Genomic DNA, 24122 nt, shown 5'->3' with positions numbered 1-24122 from the left:
TTGTTTTTTGTTGTTGTTGTTGTTGTTGTTGTTTTTGTTTTTCGAGACAGGGTTTCTCTGTGGCTTTGGAGCCTGTCCTGGAACTAGCTCTTGTAGACCAGGCTGGTCTCGAACTCAAAGAGATCCACCTGCCTGCCTCTGCCTCCCGAGTGCTGGGATTAAAGGCACGTGCCACCATTGCCCGGCTGGAAGAATATATCTTAATTAAGGGAGCCATTTTGGGGTTGGCAAGAGGCTTGGCTCTAGAGGGGTTCCCAGGTGTCCACAGGGATGTCCCCAGCTAAGACCCTGGGCAGTGGAGGAGAGGGTGCCTGAACTGGCCTTGTCCCGTAGTCAGACTGATGACTATCTTGAATATCACCATAGAACCTTCGGTCCAGCGACAGATGGAGATAGAGACTGAGACCCACATCAGAGCACTGGACTGAGCTCCCAAGGTCCAGTTGAAGAGCAAAAGGAGGGAGAATATGAGCAAGGAAGTCAGGACCACGAGGGGTTGGTCCACCCACTGAGACAGTGTGCCTGATCTAATGGGAGCTCACCAAAGCCAGCTGGACTGGGACTGAACAAGCATGGAATCAAGCTGGACCCTCTGAATGTGGCTGACATTTGGGGCAGACTGAGAAGCCAATGATAATGGCACTGGGATTTGTCTCTACTGCTTGTACTGGCTTTTTGGGATTCTAGTCTATTTGGATGCATACCTTCCTAAGCCTGGATAGAGGAGGGAGGGGGGAGGGTGAGTGGGGGAGCGGGAGAAAAAATGGGAGGAGGGGAGGAAGTGGAAATTTTGAATGGTATTATTTATAAAGCAATAAAAAATTAAAAAAAATATGTCAAAAGATATATTACTTTAGGGAAGATGTTATGCTTTTACTTCCACAGGAAATGAGAGGCTGTAGATTCATTCCGAGTTAAAGACCTCCTGAAATCCTGGTTACAGATATAAAGAAAAAACTTAAAAGAAGTACAAGACATGTGGTGTATATTTTACTGCTCAAACACATAACAAAAAAATCATCTTTGGCTAACATGTGTACAATGCAGTCTATATTTATATTGTATGTTACCTTTAAAACTTTATGTATTTTTAGAACAAGGGAACCAAACACTAATGAAAATAGATGGTCCAGGCGACCCAGTACTTCAAAATGCCTCTGTTTTGGTCTCCTCAAAATTCTGCATCCAGAACAGTTTCAAGGCTGTTGGCTGAGATGATACAGCCTCACAGAAAACTCCAGTCAGGACTGAACCATAATCCTCAATTTTCTCAGGGTCCCTCAAATATAACAGTGCCCACAGATAACAGAAAATAGTCCAGAGAACTATGCCCATATATAGATGCTATTATTATTTAAGAGGGGTTGGTTACAAGTTGTTATTGGTAATAGTCAGGAAAAAAAGCTGCTCAAGGGAGTTAGATTCAATAATCTTGTTCTGAGGAGAAAAAGGGGAATATTGAAAGGATAACTTATAAACAAAAAAAATTAACTAATCTCAATATTTTACACTGGCATAGATTTACAAATTTAAGGTTAATTTTGTTACACTGTACATATGTTTCTACTCTTGTTTACAGTATTGTGTTTATGTGGCTCATAAATGTATAATGTATAATTAGGAAGTACAGATTAATAGTTAATCATCTATAATAGTCAAACTTATAGTAATGTTAGATATGTTTTCAAGGCTAAACAGATATATTTAGATAGATGGTCTCCAAACACTCAAAGATCTATAAAATATGGCATCTATAATGTTTTAATAACATAATACTTTTCTTGACAGTGAGACACATCTGCTCCTGGCAGCACCAATTTACTTCAGAGAAGATAATGGGTATCAAAAAACTCCATATGGAAACTTGCTGTGCACAGGAGTTGAACAAATTCAGGAACCAGGGGAAATGTCCTGAGATAACATTTGCATTATCAACCTCTATTGATTGTTTTTACAATAAAAATATTTTGCAGCTTAAAAAAAAAAACAAACCTCCATTTGGAGTTTGCTTTCTTGGTGGCAAAAGCTACCCATTTGGGCAAGAAATTGCCCTTCCCTCAATTACTGACAGTATACTGTTCAAACTAGCCCAGCAGGATGCAAAAGAACATGACTGCCAGACTTTGACAAGCCCAGGTAGGACAGCCCTTCAAAATTCCCTGTTTCTCAAAAAACTGTTTAACCCATAGGCCAAAGTTAGATGCCCCAACATTATAAAAAACCTAGGGTGACTGTCCATGTCCCTGTTGTTGGATAACATTTCACCCTTCTGGAGATAAAGACTAGATAGTCATAGTTAACTATGACTAAGAAAAACTCTAACTATAAAGGTTTCCTTAATTATAATAGAAGATAAGTTAGGTATAAAACTTCAGAGTCACAAAGATAATAATATATTATTATATAATAAAATATTTTCCCCAAACGCAAATGGATATTGTAGTTTTAATTCTTACTTAATAACTGTTTTGTTGTATATAATTTTACTATGCTAAACTTTCCTTTTTTATTTAGACAAAAAGGGGGGAACACTGGGGAATATTCCTTTACACTGTGTGAATATATGTCACTGTGATTGATTTAATAAACAAGCTGACTGGTCAATAGCTGAACAGAGCTAAACTGAGGATGGGAACAAGAAGGGTGGAGTCTAGAGTGGCCAGCCAGATGCAGGGACAGGAGATGAACATGCCATGTTAATAAAGGTACCACCTTGTGACAGAGTGTAAATAAGGAATATTGGTTAACTTAAAATGTAAGAGCTAGTTAGTAATAAGCCTAAGATACTGGCTGAGCATTTGTAATTAATTTATGCCTCAGTATGTTTACTTGGGAGCTGCTGATGGGACAGAAACTTCCATCTACATTTCTGTCTGCCCAGATTTTTTGCTTCTGAATGTTTTATAAAAATACATTCAAGCCGGGCGATGGTGGCACACACCTTTAATCCCAGCACTCGGGAGGCAGAGGCAGGTGGATCTCTGTGAGTTCGAGACCAGTCTGGTCTATAAGAGCTAGTTCCAGGATAGGCTCCAAAGCCACAGAGAAACCCTGTCTCGAAAAACCAAAAAAAAAAAAAAAAAAAAAAAGGAGGAGGAGGGAGGCAAGGTTGGAGAGACAGTTCAGAGTTGAGAATACTTGTTATCCTTGCAGAGGACCTAGATTCCGTTCCAGCACCCACAACAGGCAGCCCAAACCATGTGCAATTCCAGGTCCAAGAGATTCAACATCCTGTTCTGGCCTCCAAAGGTACCTACACAAATATGGTATACATACATACTCACTCAAGCACATATATATTCATAAATCTATCTTTTATTGTTGTTATTTTGGTTTTTGTTTTTCAGGACAGGGTTTCCCTGTGTAACCCTAACTCCCTGGAACTCACTCTGTAGACTAGGCTGACCTTGAACTTATAGAGATTCACCTGCCTGTCTCCCAAGTGCTGGGATTAAAGCGCTGTGCCACCACAAGCTAGCTAAATAAATAAATAAACCTTAGGAGAGAAAAGAAAGACGCTGGGGCTGTAAGTTGGTACAGTGTTTGTTGTGATGAGGGAGGCAGTGCAGCAGGCGTGACGTGAAGGGCTCTGTGGAGCACACCTCAGTGGGCCCGCTCAACTCAGGCTCAACCTTTTGTGTACCAAGGGAGGGACAGCTGCCAAGTGAAATGGTTGTCAGAGAGGAAGGAGAGTGGCATCTCTGTGTGTTCCAAAGAAAGCTACGCTGGAGTGGACCCACTGAAGTGACAAATGACTAAAGACCACATTCTGATGCTTGCCCTGACAAGACTAGACAAATGACCCCAGCAACCTCTCTGAAAGAGCCACCCAGACTCAGGGATAAGTAACATGAGGAAACCAGAGAATTAGCTGGCTGTCAGCAGCGACACAGCTGGAGAGTCAGGTTTATACTCAGTCTTCAGAACGCTCTCACTTAGAAGCCCATGTTGGCTTTGAACTCATGATCCTTGTGCCTTGGCCCCACAAACACTGGGATACCATGCATGGCTAAGGCCTTTCCACAGACAACTTCATTTAGCCAGGCCTGGAACTGATCCCAGAGACAGGTACACTTTCAACTCCAACTTATACATGAAGCCCGCCAGAGTGTAGGGCATCTGCCTAGTCACTAAGCCAGAAGAAGCAAGCCACTGAAACACTAAGGCAGCCCCGTTTCACTGCCTCAGCAATGGAGGTGGGTACAAATCTGTCACTCAAGGAGGAGCCACCAAGGATAGACCTGAGTTCCATAAGAGAACATGCAGCACGGCTGGCAAGCAGGGCCTCAGTCTTGGGGCCCACCTCACCACAGGGACAGGCTGCTGTGGCTCTCACAGAGACACTGAGAAATCTGATGCCAAGCATCGGGTGACACCACCAGGAGGCTTGAGCTCACTTGTATACAGGTGCAAGGATGTGGATGAAATGTAGGATCAGCCTGGCACAAGGGGGCAGCAGCATCTCAAGCCATCCCTAGCAGCTGGGAGCTGGTAGGAAATGGGCATCCTGTAAGAGTTCCCACCAGAGAATAATACAGGTGGAGTGCACACAGCCCAGAAGCAGGGCTACTCACTAACCTGCACCCTAACTCCATGCTGTCCTTACTGGGAACAAGGAACAACCTCCCTGGTCCCTACCATGGACAAGGAGATCTGGAGGCAGGCTCAGAAAGTGCTATCTCACCTGGGAGGTCTCAGTTAGGGCCTGGCTGGGTATTAATGAGCCCAGAGGTGATCCCCGGACACCACCCTGAGAGCCCCCACACTTGGCAACATAGATACTATGTTGCTATTATGGAACAATGAGGAAGAGGTCAGCTGGCAAATGGAGCAGGGCTGGTCCCCCAAGCAACCACTATAGGGAGCAGGTCTTCCCCTTCCTTTAGCAGGCACCAAACCCCAGCCCCGTGGGGGCCTCAGAGCGGGGAACAGAGGACCGCACAGCAGCTGGCAGTAGCAATCCTTAGAATGGCCTGTTGCAGGATGGGGGTGGCAGAGGGAGGGGCATGGTGGAGAGGAACGGCGGAGGCAGGGAGCAAAAGCAGCACTGCTGAGGTTCTAGGGAGGACTCTCTTCTGTGGGGACAGAGGAGGCAACCTCATGTGATGCTTGGTTTTGGTGGCTACCAAGTGGCCTGAGGCACGGGTGAGGAGCAGGCCTAGAAGAGGCCATAGAAGCCTCAGCAGTTCCAATAGGCCCACTTCCAGGGCCGAGAGGGAAAGTCCTGAACTTCAGGCCCAGCTGCATCTACGCCAGGAAGTGCTTCTTGCTAGCCAGGTGGCAGGGCCAGGCTTGTAGAGCACTGTTGCTGCAGCAGGTGAACATGCGCATGGACACAGCCATGTTAAGCAGCCTTAAGAGTGTCCTCTGTGAACACTTGGGTCAACTCCACAAACATTTCCACTTCAGAGAAGGAGCAAAACTGAATTCTTTTTTTTTTTTTTGGTTTTTTAAGACAGGGTTTCTCTGTAGCTTTGGAGGAGTCTGTCCTGGAACTAGTTCTTGTAGATTAGGCTGGCTTTGAACTCACAGAGATTTGCCTGCCTCTGCCTCCTGAGTGCTGGGATTAAAGGCGTGCGCCACTAGCACCCAGAGCAAAACTGAACTGTATGCTCAAATGAAAACTGTATTCATGGGGCTAGAGAGATGGCTCAGTGGTTAAGCGCACTGACTGCTCTTCCAGAGAACCTGGGTTCAAGTCCTAGCACCCACATGGCAGCTGACAACTGTAACTCCAAGATCTGACATCCTCACACCGACATACATGTAGCAAAACACGAATGCAAATAAAATAAAAATAAATTATATATGTAAAAAAGAAAACTGTATTCAACGGTTGGGCATTTAAAGGATGGCGAATGCCTTTAATCCCAGCAGAGGCAGAGACAGGCAGATCTCTGAGTTCGAGGCCAGCCTGGTCAACAAAGTTCCAGGAGCGAGGACTGTTACACAGAGAAACTGTCTTGAGGGGGAAACTTTATTTACAAACTCCAGCAACTGGACATATCTGTAGTTTAGTCATCTCTGGAAAGATATACAGGGGGCTGCTTCCTAGGAAGGTTAGCCAGAGTCTTTTCTCTGTTAAGCGTGACAGAGAAAAGACACTCTATGTAGTGTCAGGTACCAAAGAAACCTGGTTTCTCTCAGCACTTCTCACCACACCTCCACCCTAAACCTCTCCAAGGGCTGGGCTTCCCCCTCCCTCCAGCTTCAGAGTCTTTGTTCTCTCTCCTCTTCCTCTCCTGTCCCTCTCCCTCCCAGAGTACCAGTCTCTTCAGCTGGCCATGTTCAGTCTGGTCTCTTCCAGATACCTCTGGCTGCATTCTCCCTCATATCTTCTCCAACCACACGTGGGAGTGATCACATCCTCATTTTCACTCATATCGTCCTAGTTATCCAGAAACAACAGAGGTGATTCCCCCACCTCAGTCTCCTAAATCCTGGGACTATAGGTGTGTACCACCAGGCTTGTCTAGGTTCCCAGCACTGACTTGACATGGGGGGCGGGGAGCTGAGGCAGAAGGATTAACTTGAATTCCTGGCTAGTCAAGGAGACTGTGGTAGCTAAAGTTGTGTTTTAGGTTTAAATTACTGTTTAATTGATCTATAAAACAAACAAACAAATACCCACCTCTAACCTGTAAGCCCCACTAGCCCAAGGATAGATAAATTCCTGGAATACTGGGGGCTGTAGTTCATGTAAGATAACAAGCCCTGTACATTTTTCTTCTTTTTTGCTTCTGCAAACAAGCTTGATTGCGCCAACTGCACAGGACTTGCCTGACCACACACAAGCAGGAGGTGCATAGGCAGGAGTAATCAGGATGTATGCTTGCTCCTGACTGGACAAAGTGGGGTTTGCCCTTATAAGCCTCTGATTAATGTAATTTGGTGCCATTCTCTGGAAATCCTGGGTGTCCATTGTCCTGGCCAGTATTTAAAACACCTTGCTTCAAATTTTTCTCAAAAACTGTCATAGTGGTTTTATTCTCACCTGGTGAGATCAACAACTTCACATCAGTAAACTATGGAGAACAGAAAAACCAACTTCTTGTGCCCAGCCCGGAGCTGCTGTCAAGAGGCCAGGCTCTTGGCAGAGTGTCTGAGATGAGATACAGAAAGGGGAGGCGCATAGTGGGGCCCCAGGGGAGGGAGGAAGGTGGGGTGCAGTAGGGCACCATTCTCAGTGGAGGCCCAGGTTCCTCAGCAAGCCCTTCAGGCTGGGACTGCTCTCTGCCTGCGGCCTTGGCTTCCCTTGGCCATCCAGAGCAGAGCCTGCCTCTCCCAGGAGCACCTGCACACTCTGCCCTCAGTAGGTGTGCAGTGGGAGTTAGAAACACCAGGGCTCCTCGCCTGCCGCAGGGTGAGGGAACAGAAGAACAGAGTGGGCAAGTCCTGAACAGTATGGCAACACTCCCAGCTGGGTGGGTCTCAAAACAGCAGTGCTGAAACTGTGTACTTGCCTCCTGTGAGCTGTCTCCTCTGGGAGTGCCAGGACGGCTGCCAGTGGCACTGCAAAGGGGAGATATCCTTAGCCTCCAGCAAAAGAGAGCTGCTTCCTAACACACACTGGGCTGGGTCTATAGGAACCTGGCAGGGCCACTTCTGGATCCCCAAGGACAAAGGGAAGTGGAGCAGTGCGGAGGGCTGCTGTGGCCAGGATGCAAGTCCTTGGTGGGGAGGCTCTCTTCTAACTCCCACCCCAGGCTTCTGACGGGGTCTCTTCAATACTGACTGTCCATTACTTTTTTAAACCAGTAGCCATGAACCCACCGCCTCTGACCTTCACACCTGGGTACTACATCTTATAAGGGAGAAGGTTGAGCTATTACCTCTACTTGCAGGGTGGGCTAACAATCAGAAGCTGGGCAGACTGGAGAAAACAGGTAGCAGCCCTTTCATCTGGTAAAGCCAGTCCAGGGTACAGAGCCTCTAATCCAGATCCCAATCCTGTGTGCACACTGAAGACTCATCTGCCCAGGCTAACGGAAAAGGTAACTTACCACACCATGTCTGTTCACATCAACCAGCACCAAGGAGGCCATCGCTCATGGCATGATGGCTGTTGAGGTGCCATGGAAGATGAGCCCCAGTAACAATGTCTGAGACTGGGTAAAGGTAGAGCAAGTGCAGATACCAACAATGACCATCAGGAGCACTGACAACTCTTACAGCCTCACTGCTGCCACCCTGTCCAAAAGCTCCCCAGCCCTGCCCAAGTACTGGGTTCCACCAGTACTGGGTGCTTCGGAAGATGAGAGACCCCAGGATCTCCTCTAGGAAGGCAAGCCTACCTGCTCTATCATTACTGTGTGCAGTCATGATTGATGCTGCACATGGCCACTGTGGTGACCAGTCCCCTGCACACAGACTGCCACGACAAAATAAGGTGTGGCCTGAGCTGGGGAGGGGCTTCATTTCCTCAACGGGAGCATCGTGCTCTCCTTCCTAGTTCCAGGGCAATCTCCAAATCTACAAAGAAACCTTGCCTTGAAAAACCAAAGAGAGTTGGTTTTCTCCTTCCACCTGGTAGGTCTTGAGGATCAAACTCAAGTCAATGGGCTTGGCAGCAAATGACTTTACCCTCTAAGCCATCTTGTGTGCCTTGTTTTAGTTTTTTTTTCCCCCCAAGATAGGGTTTCTCTGTGTAGTTTTGGAGCCTGTCCTGGAACTCACTCTGTAGACCAGGCTGGCCTTTAACTCACAGAGATGTGCCTGCCTCTGCCTCCAGTGCTGGGATTAAAGGCGTGCTCCACCAATGACTGGCTCTTGTTCTAATTTTTCAAGTTATTTAAAATAATTTAAGAGCTAGAGAGATGGCTCAGTGGTTAAGAGTATTTGCTGCTCTTTCAGAGGCCTAGACTTCAATTCCCAGGGCATACATGGGTCCATAATTGCTTATAATGCCAGTTCCAAGGGACTCAGTGTCCTCTTCTGGCCTCTACAAGCACACCATCGCATATATATATGGTCACATAATCACATACACAGAAATTAAAGATAAACCTTGCTTTTTCTCAGTGGCCACCACTGTGTGTTGGAGGCACAAAGTTCTTTGTGCCCAGAGCACTAGGGAACTGAACTAGGAATGTTAAACATGCAGGGGCCTCCCTCAAGAAGGAGATAAAACACCTGTTCTCCTGCCCAGAAGGCTGGGAGCGGCCTTTTTGCTATCTGGTGGCAGACCTCACCCTTCTTTTGATATAAGATCTCACCCAAATTCCCCAGAATGATTAGCCAGACTCTCCCTCCCCAGATCCCAGTTAATAGAACCAATCCTGAGGGGGGCATCACTGTATTCTACAGCCTGCTGACCTTCATGCTATCAATCAGAGACCACACCAGACTGCAAGCCTTTTAGCTGAACCCTCATGGACTACAGGTGTCTATGTAGATAGACTTCAGGGTCACATGGCCTTTGTCAAAGGAGTTTCTAAGTAGTCAAACTTAAGCTTTACTGTGCACCTGAAACTGGACTATTGTTGCCTGGAAACCTTTTCCCAAATTGCACTGTGTTTGAAATATGCTGACAGTCTGATCCAGGTTGACTAAGTCAATCTGCACAGGGTTTTTGTTCTTATCTCTTCATGGCTTGCTTCCTTGCCTAAAGGATCCTCCTTCCTGGGGCACAGGAAGGGCCACCAGCAACGCTGAGATGCAAACATCAGGTCCTCACAGGCCATGCTTCCAAGTCAGTATCTGCTTCCTAGCAGTGGCGATGAAGGTGAAATCGCTGGGAAAGTCACTGGGACCCTCACAGGTGGGCTCAACAGTGTCACATGACCTATCCCAGCCTGTGTATGTGTTGGCTTCCTTCAGATCTTCCTCTCAGGTGCCTATTGAGCTGTTGTTAATCCCTTCCCCCATATTCCTGTCTCTCACACTTCCCTTTCTGGACAGTGAGGCAGGACAGGTCTGTCCTGGCCACGGCTGCACCCTTAGCATGGGCCTGGGCACAGAACTTAAATCGGGGTGGACAAACATCTGAACAACTATGAGAACACATCTAGCCTGGTGCTGGGAAGACAGTAAGGTCCCCGTGGGACTGTCACTGACCTAAAGCTTTCTGGAGGCTTTCCTCTATGGCCCCAGCAGGAAGGGGATCCTCAAAGGACACAGGTGACAACAGAGGAAACAGTGACTAGTGAGGGCATGGAGTTGGGAGTCAGGCCTTGTACAGGAGGCAGGGACTTCTTGGACTACTAAGAATGGCCAGGCTTGTGTGCCCTAAGACACATCAGCAGGGAGAAGGCTCCAGAGACAGAACGAGTGAGGTGTGGCCCAAAGGTAAGGTATGGACCACTCCCATTTACCTGGTATCCCTGATGACCAGGAGACCTCAAATGTTTCAGGCCCTGCCTCTTACTTCATACTTGGGTCTCTATGCCCAGAAAACAAGCAAGGACAGACAGACTTCTAGAAGCAGCGAGTAAACCAGCTAACAGAGTGGCAGCAAGGGGCTCAAGCTTTGTAAGCAGCAGCAGCATCAGCAGCTCTCATCACAGTTCAAGGCCAAACACCTTGGTGACCAGGTGGCAGGAGAGTAGAGCAAACAGCTCCCGGCTGAGGAGGGAGAGGCTCACAGCACCTGCTCAAGCCCAACTGCATCCCGGAAACCCTCCTCACACACCCACTGCTTACCCTTAAATATTTACCCAGGGCTGGGTAGCTGAGGGTGCACAGGGGACAACCTGGAGATAGGCAAGGGGTGACCACCAGGGAGAGAGAAATGGCAGGACCAAAGACTACTCTGCGGAGCAGATGGTGGGAGCTAGCCTCCCAAGGGTTCACATTAGGGAGTCGCGGGCAGGGCTAGGGATGCAAGTATAAGGAGTAGGCTGCAGCCCAGGGCGGCTCATCCATTCAGACCTGGAATTGGAACTATCCCTCACTTTGTCCATGAGCAGATGCACGGCCCCAGAAGGTAAAACTGTAACAGGCTCTGGAGGGCTCAGTTGCCTAGAGAGACAGGATGGCCTGCAACCTTCCCTCATCTGCAAAATGGGGCAAAAACATCACACCCCCTACACAAGTGGATGCCTAGAACTGGCTGCTACACAGAGGGCTGAGGAGCAGCTCAGTCAGTAAAATGCTTGCTGGCAAGCACGAGGACCTGGGCTCAATCTCTAGACTAATGTTAAAAAGCTGGGGTGAGCTGGATATGGCTCGCCTCACAAGCATTAGGGCCGGAACCTGGATCATGGCACTCACACAGAACTGCACAGATGTGACGGGTACTTGTAATCCTTTACTCAGGAAGCAGAGATAGACATCCCTGGTGCCAGCTGGCATCTGGACTAGCTGGAGTCAGTGAGATTGACTCGGTGAGTCAACTTCAGGCTCCACAAACACAGTGCATGCGTGCACGCACACACAAACCCCAAATGTTGGGTATGGCAGCATGCCTTTGTAATCCCAGTGCTGGGGAGGCAGAGATAAGCAGACAGTAGGGCTCACTGGCCACCCGACCTAACCTACTTGTCACATTTCAGGCCAATGAAAACCAGGTACACACCTTTAGTCCCAGCACTCGGGAGGCAGAGGCAGGTGGAGCTTTGTGAGTTCAAGGCCAGCCTGGTCAACAAAGCAAGTTCCAAGACAGGCTCCAAAGCTACACAGAGAAACCCTGTCTCAAAAAAACAAAAGCAAAAAAAGTAGCCAGCACCTGAGGTTGTACTCTGCGCCCTGCCCCCAAACCCCTGTTGCCAGTCACTAAGGCCCATGGCAGTCCCATGCAGCCCTAACTACTCTTGTTGGGTTCCATGCAATTACACTGGTCCTGTCCACCTTCAGTAAGGGGGTGCAGAGCAACCTGTCATCCCCTCTTGCTTCTGTGGCCTGGGGCCTCTCACTTCTAGATGGCGGTTCTGCCAGGATAGGTAGTCAGAAGTGGACAGTGACCCATCACCTCTGGGCTCTGACAGCAGGGCCCTGTCTGCTCTCTTTGCCAGAGCTCAGCACAGACACCATAGGGGCTCAGATCTTTAGAAAATGGATGAGCTTGAGGCTCATGTATTCCTTGATCCAGATCTAACTCCAAGGAAAATAGGACAGTGAAACCCATTTCTTCTCTTAATCCCACACCTCACCAGAAAACCTACTGTGCCCCATAAGGTGTCGTGGCAGGCAATATCTATACGACGCTCCCAGCCAGTGATGACCCGCGATGCAGTCCAGAAAAGCACCTAACATGGTTTAGGGTTAAGGAAGGACAGGCCACCAGAGGACAGAGGTTGGTGTCTCAGGGGCCCAGGAGGGAGCAGGTGCCCTGCTAAGTCCAGGCTGGCCTTGAGATCCGCCTGCCTCTACCTCCTGAGTGAAGGTATCAAAGGCCTGTGTCCTTCTGCCCAGCCCCATCCCATGTTTACAATAGTTTTTGAGATAGGCTCTGGTGGAGGTGTTCAGGGTGACCTGGAACTCACTCTGCAGCCTCAGGAGGTGCTGAACTCATGATTCTTTTGTCTCAGCCTTCCAAGTAGCTGGGACTACCGGCCTGTGTCACCAGGCCTCCTCATATTGTTGTATGATTTGTCATATGATTTGAAATTTTTGTGACTGTCCTAACAGACCTGATTTGTTCCCCTCTGTCCATTCACCTCATCAGTAATGAGTGAGTGGGTATTGGTATCTTTTAGTTCCTAAACAAAGCTGCTGGTCACAAGAGATGCTGGTGTCAACTGGTCAGGGGGCTGAGGCAGGATTTCAGAGAGTTCAAGGCCAGCCTAGGCTACCAAGTGAGACTCTCAATCCAAAAACAAACTCCACCCTCCCCCAAGACACCCCAATGCAGTCAGCATTCACTCACTCACTGAAAACAGCCCCAGGAGTCTAGCATACTCTGCTTACTTTGGTGACCATGACCATGGAGCCTGGGCCCACTCAAGCCTCAGTCCACAAACACAAACTGAACCCAGGGCTTCAAATGCTCCCACCCTTTGACCTTGTAAAACCATCTACGAAATTGTGGGAAAGCCATTCAGGAGGTACAGGAAGATTTAGGGACAATCAGCATTGGTTGTTTCTGTGGCTTAAAAATGGGAAGATATTGGCTCAGCAATGAGGAAACGGAAACAGCTGGGTGAGTTACCACAGCCCACGATGAATTTTAAAGCATGCTTTTTTGTTTTGTTTTTTTTTTTGGGGGGGGGAGGGTCAAATTCTGTAAACCAGGTTGTTTTTAAACTGTGGCAATCCCCCTGCATCAGCCTCCTGAATGCTGGGATGACAGGAATGAACCACCACATCTGGTTGACTCCTGAGTTTTGAGTCAGAGCTCACTTAGCCCAGGCTGGCCTGGATCCTCCTATCTCCACTCCCAAAAGTGGGGATCACAGGCATGTGCTATCATGTTGGGCCTTTCAGCCATGCTTTTTTAAAAATGGGAAGAGAGGTTGCCCTCGTGGGACATGCTTTCAATTCAAGAAATCATGAGAAAGAGGCAGGCAGATTTCTTTGACTTTGAGGCCAACACGATCTACAACCAGGGCTGCATAATAAGAGCCTGCCTCAAGGTGTAAAAACATTCAAAATGGAAGACGCCACGAGAAGGAGCAGTTCTGAACTTTTCCTGCCACAGACTGGCAGTGTCATCTGCATCTCTGTGTGGCTGGCTGCTATCCAGAGATGCTGGGAGTAAACAACACCCGCCTCACAATAACCTGGTACCCAGGTATATACAGAGAACTTGGACAGACAGTGTTGTGTCTTCTGACAACACAACTTATAAATGGGCAAAGATGTGAAAAGCACAAATTTCTCCACTGAAGATGGTTAAGCATCTTAAAAAAGCACACACAAAGCCCATGAACCATCAAAAAACACAAATCAAGAGCACAGTGAAGCCGGGAACCATGGCATACACTTGTAATCCCAGTATAGGAGGCAGAGGAAGATGGATTCACTTAATGAGGTCAACCTTTTTTTTTTTTTTTTTTTTTTTTGGTTTTTCAAGACAGGGTTTCTCTGTAGCCTGTCCTGGAACTAGCTCTTGTAGACCAGGCTGGCCTTGAACTCAACAGAGATCCGCCTGTCTTTGCCTCTTGAGTGCTGGGATTAAAGCTGTGTGCCACCACTGACTGGTAGCTAAGAGACTTTTAACAGAACAGGACAGAACACAATGAGGTCCCATTTCTTGCCTCAGGGCAGAACCACAATCAGAAGGACAGACAGCTTCAAGAGTTATTGTCCTTCATACACTGCCAGGGAGAGGTCACTTGACAGGGGCTGTGACAAGAAGACTGTGTAGCCATTCCTCAAGCAGTTCTAGGCTGCCTAGTTGCCCACAGGTCCACTCCCAGGGAGGTGAAAACTGGGTCTTTGGTGGAGCAGTGTCAGACCTCAGCTCTGGCTCTGGGGCTGTGTACACAGGGGAGCCAGTAGATTGCAGAGGGGCTTACAGGACAGGGTTGGGGGGGGGAAGGGCTGGAGCTGGGCAGCTGCTGCCCTGAGTGATGCTGGAGGGCAGCGAGAGTTGGATCTCTGCCCTACAGGTGGACCAACCAAGGTGGAGTTCCCAGAACCTCCTCCTAGGGAAGGACTGGAACCACATACTGGCAAAGGGCCTTGAACACTGCCTTGTTGCAGTGGGCCAGCACCCTGACCTCTAACACAGGGCAAATTAAGAACAGATGGCCTGTTTCTTGGCACCTCGGGTCTAAACTACATTCCTAGAAGCATGGTGAGATGCCAGAGGAAGGCTGGGTAACCTGTCTACAGTCTTTTCTTGACCCATCCTGCTGTTCCTGGGGCCACTGAGATCAGCACCACTCACCACTTCCTTCCCCCAATGTTCTATCAAGTTCTGGCTAAAGCCACGCATGGTGCCATGTGGTGCGGACTTTGGAAGAACAGTAGTATCAGAGAAAATGTACTCTGGCCTTCTGTCTGACACAGTCTCAGATAGGAGAGCACATAAGCAGATCTACAAAGAGCCCTGGGAGCCGTGTGCACAGGGCTACCAATCCAGACAGATGCAATGTGGGGCACTCCTATACGTTCAAGCCTTAAAAGCAAGCTGGTGGTACAGGGTCAGGTGAGTCCAGTGGCAGCCAGGAAGGGAGGCAGAGACAAGTCATCCTAGACCTCGAGTAGTGGATCAAAGTGTGATCTGAGATAAAGGAGGTAACAGGTGTTTTCTTTTTCTTTTTTAATTCAATAATTTACTTAATTTTATGTACATTGATGAGACTGTATCAGATTCCCTGGAACTGAGTTACAGGCAGTTGTGAGCTGTCACGTGGGTGCTAGGAGTCCTTGAACCCGGGTCCTCTGAAAAGGCAACCAGTGCTCTTACTGCTGAGCCATCCCACCAGCCCCCAGGCTGCTTTTCAAGACCTCTGGAGTGCATGATGGGAGCATAACTTGCTTCTACTCTGCATGCAGGATGGTAGGGGCCAGAAGACTGACAAACAAAGGCATGAACAAAGTCCACCTCCAGGCGTACACATTGAGTGCCAGCGCTTGGGAGCCTAAGGCAAGAGGATCTTGAGTTCCAGGCCAACCTGGGCCACACAGTTAGACTGTCTCAAAAGGAACAGAAGGAGAGATGGCTCAGTGGTTAAGAGCATTGCCTGCTCTTCCAAAGGTTCTGAGTTCTATTCCCAGCAATCACATGGTGGCTCACAACCATCTTTAATGAGGTCTGGTGCCCTCTTCTGGCCTGCAGACATACACACAGACAGAATATAGTATACATAATAAATAAATAAATATTAAAAAAAAAAAAAAAGGAACAGAAGGGCCAAGTATGGTTTACCAGGCTGTAATTCCGTCACTTGAGGGACAAAGACAAGAGGAACGGGAGTTCAAAGCCATCCTCAGTTACTTATTAAAGTTTGAGGCCACCCAGGACTACAGAACTCTACCTTTAAAACAAATTGATACTCAGAAGGACACCTACAATCCTGGCACAGTTCAGGCAGGAAGACTGCTAAAGTTCAAGGTCAGCTGGGAGGTGGCACACCTTTAATGCCAGCACTTGGGAGGCAGAGACAGGCATGCAGATCCTGTTGAAATGAGTTGAGTTCGAGGTCAGCCTGGTATACAAAGTGAGTTCCAGGGTATCCAGGGCTACACAGAAATACTGTCTCAAAAAAAAACAAAATAAATAGATAGATAGATAGACAGACAGACAGACAGACAAAAGTTCGAGGCCAGACTGGGATACAGTGAGACCCGGTTTAGAAAACACTAAATAAACACATGCATAAATGGGGGAAGAGTGGACAAGCAGGGAGTGAGGGCTTGATCACAACCCCCTCCAGCCCCGTTCTGAGCTTATGTGCTCCAAGGTACCAACAGATACACTGTCCCAAATCCTTTGGTTTTCCCAGGCTCAAGACTATGGCTCCTTCAAAAAGCCAGAAGAACAGGTACGAGTCCCCTGGTAGCTTCTGGCCGAGTGGGGGAAAATGGACCCAAACAAAAACCAATGTGAGGAGGTATCATAGCTACCAGGGGAGAACAGGGCTCTGTCTGGAGTGGTGCCTGCCATCTGGGCCAACTGGGGAGGATGAGCAGGAAGACCATAAGGGGCATCTCAGTCTGGGGCTGGAGGCTGAGCATCTATGTGGGCTTCATCCTGTAACTCTGGAGACTTTGCCCTGGACAGGGCAAAGTGTCAGAGTTCTCCCGAAGAGCCAGCCCCTCCCCTGAGGCCTATGTGGCCCTGGCACTCCAGTTGAGTCTCTACCCCCTTCCTGCCTACTGTGAAGATGACCTATATCAGTAACACAGAGCCAAAACCTGGTAGGGGGATGAGTAAAAGGGAGCCTTGAGTGTCCCCCTTGCTCCCCAATCACCACCCCTCCAAGGAAAAGCTGGCTGGTGCTCTGGAGGCTTGCCTGCATTTTCTGGCAACTCCACTTCCCTAGCTCCTCCCTTCTCCTCTCTAGGGAACCAGCCCCAATGGTCCTCTGCACAGCACAGGGAAGGGGAAGGCGGCCCAGACAGGAGCCCTATGACAGTACTGCTGGCAGCTGCAGCCTCTGAGACTGAAAGGAAGAAAGGAGGAGTGGGTGTGAGATGGCCACAGGTCTGAGCCCTCGGGTCTCAAGTTGAAGCATGCAGGTGGGCCTACCCATCCACCCAAACCAAGTTGGGAGGCCGTGGCCTTGCTTGAATCACCAGCTTGCAAGCTCTTGCTGGGAAGGGAGAGGATGCTGGGCCAGTCACATGAGCACAGCTAGCAGTGGCAGAGACACTTCCCAACTGCCACCCCCAGCTTCAGGCAACAGCTCCTGCAGCTGCCCAGAGAAAAGGAAAGGAGGTGAGGACAATGTGTGAGGCTGACTGTGCACCACCATCACCGCCCAGCCCTGCCCATTATGGAGGCCAGGAACTATGCAGGGGTAGAAGCTCGGAGGAAACTGGCCTTCAAGGAGCTTTCCCAATGTGGGGACACAGCCAGGTCCTGTACATCTCTCTAAGGACTCTGGCACCCAGCCTCGAGCTCCTTCCTGGAATCAGGGGCTCTGCACACCCACACCCACTGCCTATGCAGACGTAGCTCTCAGAGGACAGACCTGAACCTACAGTAGCATCTAAAGGCACCATGAGCCACCTCACAGAGGGCACCCACAGCATAGGCAGACTGTGCCCAGCTGCATACTTCCCCTTCCCAAAGTCAAAACAACTTGACAGAAAACTCCAAGACTCGCTTTTAATCCCAGCACTTGGAAGGCAGAGGCAGGCAGATCTCCGTGAATTCAAGGCCAGCCTGGTCTACAAAGTGAGTTCGAGGCCAGCCAGGACTGTTACACAGAGAAATCCTGTCTTGAAAAAAAAACAACAAAAACAAAACAAAAACCCCCAAGACTATCTGCCAATCGGGGAAACAAAAGCACAAGAGTAGTATCTGTCCAAGATCATGTAGCCTAGGAGTGGAGGAGCTGATGTCACCTTCAAGCAGACTGCACCTGCTTTCCTTACAGCAAGAGAAGGCGGCAAAGACTATCACTTCACTTTCAGCACCAGAGCCACAGTAGGTAGTCCCTACTGCAGGCTTGCTTGTTTTAATAAAGATCAGCATCATCCTCAGCCCACAAACAAATCAGCTCCTGAGGGAAGAAGCACACATGCCATGATCACAACAGACTGATGGCCATTAGGTCCCATGCTACTTCTGCTGCTACAGACACTCTTAAGATGCAAAAGGAGGGGCTGGAGAGATGGCTCAGCGGTTAAGAGCACTGGCTGCTCTTCTAGAGGTCCTGAGTTTGGTCCCCAGCAACCACACGGTGACTCACAACTATCTACCCTCTTCTTGCCTGCAGGCATACATGTAGACAGATCACTGTATACATAATAAATAAACATTAAAAAATATGCAAAAGGGGCCCCCTCAAGCTCCATATTTTCTTACCAGAGACCCTTGAGCCAGAACTTTTCTGGCTAAGCGGCAGTGCCCCACGCCTTTAACTCCAACACTTATACTGAAAGGCAGAGGAAGGCAGATCTCTGTGAGTTTGAGGCCATCCTGGTCTACAAAACAAGTTCCAGAATAGCCAGAGTTGTTGCATGGAGAAACCCTGTCTTGAGAAACAAAAAAAGAAAAAAAGAATTTCTGGATTTAACAAGTGACAAGATAACACTATTGCGCAGGACGCTATGATACCCGAGGAGACTGCCCCCAGGCTTCAGTGGGCTGTACTGGAGGTTAAAAATGAAGGAATGGATGAGATGGGAAAGTCACAGGGATCTTGGATGTGGGAGTCGGGGGTGGACATGCACTAATCACCACACAGGTATAACAAATCACCAGCAATGGCTCAGATCAGAGTCAATTATTGTTGCCTGAGGAGGCAACCTGGAAAAGGAGTACATTCCTAGCATTCAAGAGGCCCTGGGTTCAATAAGAAACACAAAATCCCAGGCGTGGTGGCTCCTGCACACAGCGCTTAAGAATGAAGCAGAAGGTTCACAGTGAGCCTCGGCTTGGCCTGGGCTACAATGTGAGAGCATGCCTCAAACACAGAGGGCAGGTACAGCACTGCACCCTCTTAGCCCAGCACTGAAAAGACAGGGGCAGGTGATCTATGAATTTTGATGCCTGCCTGATCTACATAGAGTTGCAGGCCAGCCAGTCAAAACTCTTAAAAACTAATCTGGCTGGATGTGGTGGCACACACCTTTAATCCCAGCTCTTGGGAGACAGAGGCAAGTGTGAGTTTGAGGCCAGCTTGGCCTACAAAGTGAGTTCCAGGACAGCCAGGCCTACACAGAGAAACCCTGTCTCAAACAAAACAAAAACAATAATTTGCATATATAAACACACACACATACCCCCAAACACCCCAACCCCTGCAGCCCCCATCTTCTGTATACTAGGGTGTTTTGAAGCCTTGCTCAGCCTCACCTGTGGCGTCCCAGTTTTCCTGCCCTTGTGCATGTCTGGCTGGCTGTGTGATTAGTCCCCACACACCTGCAGCTGTTCCATACCTAGCTGACTCTGAGGACTTCTTAGCAGATGTCCCAGTTCTGTCCCATCCCCCTACTCCAGGCCTCAGCACCCAGCCTACGCATCTACTGGTCACTCTGTGATTTCCCTTCATCTTTTCCCTAGCATGTAGCACTTGAATGGACCAAGCAGGGGTGACTGCCACTGAGTCACTTATGCGACAAGAATATGCATCAGCACTATAAAAGTGTGTCCTAAGGGCCAAAGGTATGGACAAGTCACTACCAGAGGCAGAGCAGTAGCCCAACCCTCTAGGGACTTTGAAGTCACCCAGGAGCCAGTTTCCCTTTGAGTGCCAAAAGTCAAGGCCCTTTACTGTTTCTTATTCTGGCTACAGCCCTGCAAGGCCACGACTGTCACCTCTGTTTAGACGAAGTGACACTGACTGCTGGCCTAAATGCGCTTGCCTTTGGTCCTGCAGACAGTACAAGGGTCACAAATCTCTAGTAGCTGATACCGTGGGTCTGTGTCCCAGACCAGCCCCTTCTTGGAACTGTGTGACAAAGACGGGTAAGGCACTCCACTTCTCAGTGCTCTAGTCCTCATGGCCACAGGCCTATCCACTGGGGTAGCTGTGTGACTTAAAGAGAGTCAGCACATGGTGGGTACCCGGTCATGGAGAGCAGGGACCTGTGAGCACTTAAGTCACCCAGAAAGCAGACACTGCAGCCCTAGCCCCATGCTCTACTGCAGAAGGTTGCTGCCATCACCTGTGTTAGTCACGTCAGCGCTCACCTTGCTGTGCACTTGCAGGCCAACCAAGGTCACCCTGCTAGCCTGCAGTCTGCTAAGAAAGGCATGAGCACAGGAGAGCCAAACCAGAGGTTAGAACAGCCTGGAAAGAAGGTCTGTTGTGCAAAACCAAGCCCCTGAAGCATGCAGCAGGTCCAGCCCAGGCCTGTGGCTTCCAGATCTTAATCCTTTTGGAGCAATGCCCTGGAGGCACTATCTGTTCAGGGACTGTGCCGAGTGCCAGCTCTGAGTGCTTCAGTGGGGTTCAGGAGTGTTGCCAATACCTGCCTGGCACCTTGGAGGAAGAGCTCTGTCCTGGCACAAACTGGATTAACTGCTCCAGAGCTTCCTCCAAGTGCCACCACAGGGTATCAGATCTAAAACCCTCATGATCTCCCACATGTGTACTTAGAACCAGACTGCAATCAGCAACGACAGGCTTCATCTTTGAAGTGAGGCGGCACAGGAATACGAATCAAGAACTGAGGTTAGGGCTGGGCTGTAGTAGCGCACAACACACCCTTAATCCCAGGAGGCAGAAGCAGGCGGATCTCTGTGAGCTCCAGGCTAGCCTGGTTGTTACACAGACCAAGTCTGTCTTGGAAAACAAAACAAAACAAAACAAATGAAAAAAGAACTGAAGGTCTGAGAAGCTGGGCGCACCTGGGCCCACAGGTCAGAGAGTGGCATCATGAAGCATGTGATGGGAGCAGCGACTGGCCCAAAGTCCTCAGCAGGCTTGTGCACAGGCCAGCAACTTTCCTGCTGTCCCCCACACTCTCGATTGAACTTACTCAGAGACTGGGTAATTTGCCCACAGACAAGGCTGGACCTGGAGGCCAAGACCTACCCCAAAGTAGGGGCATCGATCTTGAGGAATGAGCCTGAAGGACAGTGCGGGGGAGGGGCTGGCAAGCAGTGGAGGAAGAGAAGAGTATCAGGGCTGAAAGGCACACTGTGGGCAGGGCAAGGATGGAGCAAGAGTAGTAGCGTAGATTGTGCTGTGGCCCTGGGTCCCTCAGCAGTACTCCACACAGAGATCCAGCCCATGGCCCAATGGCCCTCCCTGCCCTACTCCCCATGTACTGTTGTCACAAGGCTTCTACCTGCCAAACCAGTTCCAGGATTAAAGGGCAGAGAGAACAAACAGTATGGCTGTTCTCAGCACATCCACGGCCCTCACCAGCCTCTCCCCTAAAGCCCAGGTGGCTAGGGATGGTCACATGGAACTTCACTAGAAATCTCCTAGTGGGCAGCACCAGGACTGAGTGAAGGTTGGCCGGATGCCACTGTCAGAACTGCAGGGTGGGAAACGGCATCATGTGCTTAGATCACAAGTCCCTCTCACAAGCCTGCAAAGCCCAGAATCCAGCAGTGGCTGCCGAGGCCTTGCTTGTGATTTGGTCTAGAAAGGCTACTCATTCCCTGGAAGAGCTAGGACCCAAGGGTTGCCTCTCTTCAGAGGAGACTTGCCTAGCTCCCTCCCTCTCCCAGTACCCACATGCCAACATGCCTCTTCTGCTCACGACTTCCACCACCTCCCTATTCCCCAAGTCTCACGTCCCACCCCCACATCCCAGCCAACTACAGGGCAAAGCCCACTGGCCCTGCTTTAGAGAGGAAGTCATAGAGCAGGCACAGCACACACACACACACACACACACACACACACACACACACACACACACACGCTCTGCCAGGGTCCCACAAACCTCCCCTCAGGCTGGTCACACTGCTACTAGGCTCCAGGTGGGGCTCAGGAAAGTGGGACTAAAAGGCCAGAATCAGTTCCCATTCCTTTTGGGAACACCAAGGAGAAAACAGATAATAGATCGCCAATGGCCCTGGTTTGACAAGGAAACAATTGGGTCCTTAGATCACCTCACATCAAGGGGCCCCCAACCCCAGATCCCTGCAATGGTTGAGGGGCTCTGGACCTCAGACGGGCACCTAGAGCTCCAGGCACCCTATCCTACTCCAGCTAACACACACACACACACACACACACCGCTCCCACCCCTCGAATTAGGCTAAATGGGAGCTGGTGCTGGCAGACTCCTTCAGAGCTGCTCCCCTGCCCCAGGCTCCCTTTACTTCCCAACACCCCCAGGCCCAGTCAGTTCTTCCATATGTCTCCCTATGAAGAGTGGATTTGAGACAACTCAGTCCCTCAGTTCAGACATCCAATGACTGTCACTCGGGAACTGTCTGAGGTTATAAATTATATACCCCCATGCTATACAGGGCTCAGAGACCAACTGTAACTCACTATCTGCTACCCTGATCCAGGTCAGACCACTCCCTCAGACACCCCTATCTCTCAACTGGGCTCTCACTAACCTTCTGAGCCAATTGAGCTTCCCATTCCCCATACTTCCCAGGCAATGGACAACTCTGCTGTACCCCTGGGCACCTGGTGGCTGATGGCTCTGTCCAAACTGGCCACCTTCACATTCTTGCCCCTATGGACACCAAGTTTTCAAGCTTATTCCCAGTCAGCAGTCAAGGCTGTCTCCCTACCCTCTCCTCCAAAAGTGAGAACTGAGTAGTTTCTGCTGTCACTCTGAAAGGCTGGGGGAATGGCAGCCTCCTGGCCTGGGAGTCATCATCACCTGGACCTGTCACCCTTACCAGTAGCAATCCAATTAGCTGCTTTAAGGGACAGGTATTTACAAGAGCTATTTAAGAGTTACAACTAAAAAATTAGCACCCCCATTAGGAGACAAACAGAGGAAGGAGGGGAAAACAGCTTTCACGAGCGACAAACCTTGCAGGGCATGGTGGGCCGTGTCTGTCATCCTAGAACTTGGAGAGAGACTGATGCAGGTGGACTGCCATGCATTTAAGGCCAGCCTGGACTATCAAATTCTATCCCCATCTCAAAAACAAAACAAGCAAACAAACAAAAAAAACCATAGAGAGGCTACAAGTGTGGCTCTATGGTAGAGCGTTTGCCTGGCACTAAGAAAGCCCTAGGCTCCACCCCTAGCCCTGCATAAAATAAGTGTTAGCACATACCTGTAATCCCGTCATTCAGGATATAGAGGCAAGGGGGGGGTGTCAGAAGTGGAAAGTGATCCTGTGCTATATAAGACAGTCTCAAAACAATTAAATTTAATTCAAAAAGTAACGAAAGGCTTTGCCTTTTCAGGAAAACTGTGGGTCAGAAACTTTGCCCAGAAGCATGCCCAACTCTCTAAGTGCCCTCACCTCCAAGCCCACCATCTGAACGTACCCTCATCCTGGAAGACCTAGACACAGTCCATTTTGGCCCCATTAAATGAGCAACCTCTCTCCAGGCCCCAAGACTGCCTTGGCAATTATCACAGATTTAGGAGGGCTCAACCTCACCAGGCACTTGTTCACGTGTAACTTCACTTAGTCCCCAGTAAACTCCTGCCGCTCACGGGAGCTAAGTAAACTCTCTGCAGTTGCAAAGAGTAAATGGGAAGACAGAATTCAATCCAGCTGTCTTTCCTTCCTTTCTTTTTTCCTTTTGCTTATAGTGAAACCCTGTTTCACTATGCAGCCCAAACCCTCCTAAAAGGCACCACCTTCCAGCCTCAGCCTTCTCTGGGTTCACAGCTGCAGACAGCCACACCAGGTTTCCTTACCCACTTCTGAATGGCCACACTGCTCCACCTCTCCCCTTCCTGCTCTGATCTCTCCACACTGGTCACCAGGCTGCTGCCAGGGCCCAGCTGACTCTCCGGGTCCTGCGCACTGGTTCCCTAAGTTCAGAACCCAAAACAGACCACCCGGCCCCTGGCTGGCCCAGGCCGAGGCTAAATTAACTGTGGTCTCTTTGATAATTACTAGCCAAACTGGCATTATGGCAGGCTCCCAGTGTACCATTTCCTGCAATCCAGTTCCCCACCCTAACACACATCAAAGCCACCAGCTGCCCACTCTGCTGCCCACAGCCTGGCAGTAG

At 49.4% G+C, this 24122-nt stretch overlaps 1 protein-coding gene across 4 annotated transcripts in view; it reads right to left on the bottom strand.

The window, feature by feature from the left end:
- Ppp1r37 (protein phosphatase 1 regulatory subunit 37) overlaps nt 1–24122 on the bottom strand; it is a 40302-nt gene that overhangs the window by 7952 nt on the left and 8228 nt on the right. The window lies entirely within an intron of this gene.

Source organism: Alexandromys fortis, unplaced genomic scaffold, assembly GCF_014885135.2.
Source record: "Alexandromys fortis isolate MF-2015 unplaced genomic scaffold, M_Fortis_MF-2015_v1.1 scaffold_240, whole genome shotgun sequence".
NCBI classification, from domain to species: Eukaryota; Metazoa; Chordata; class Mammalia; order Rodentia; family Cricetidae; genus Alexandromys; species Alexandromys fortis.
This window is presented reverse-complemented; position numbering and strand designations above follow the sequence as displayed.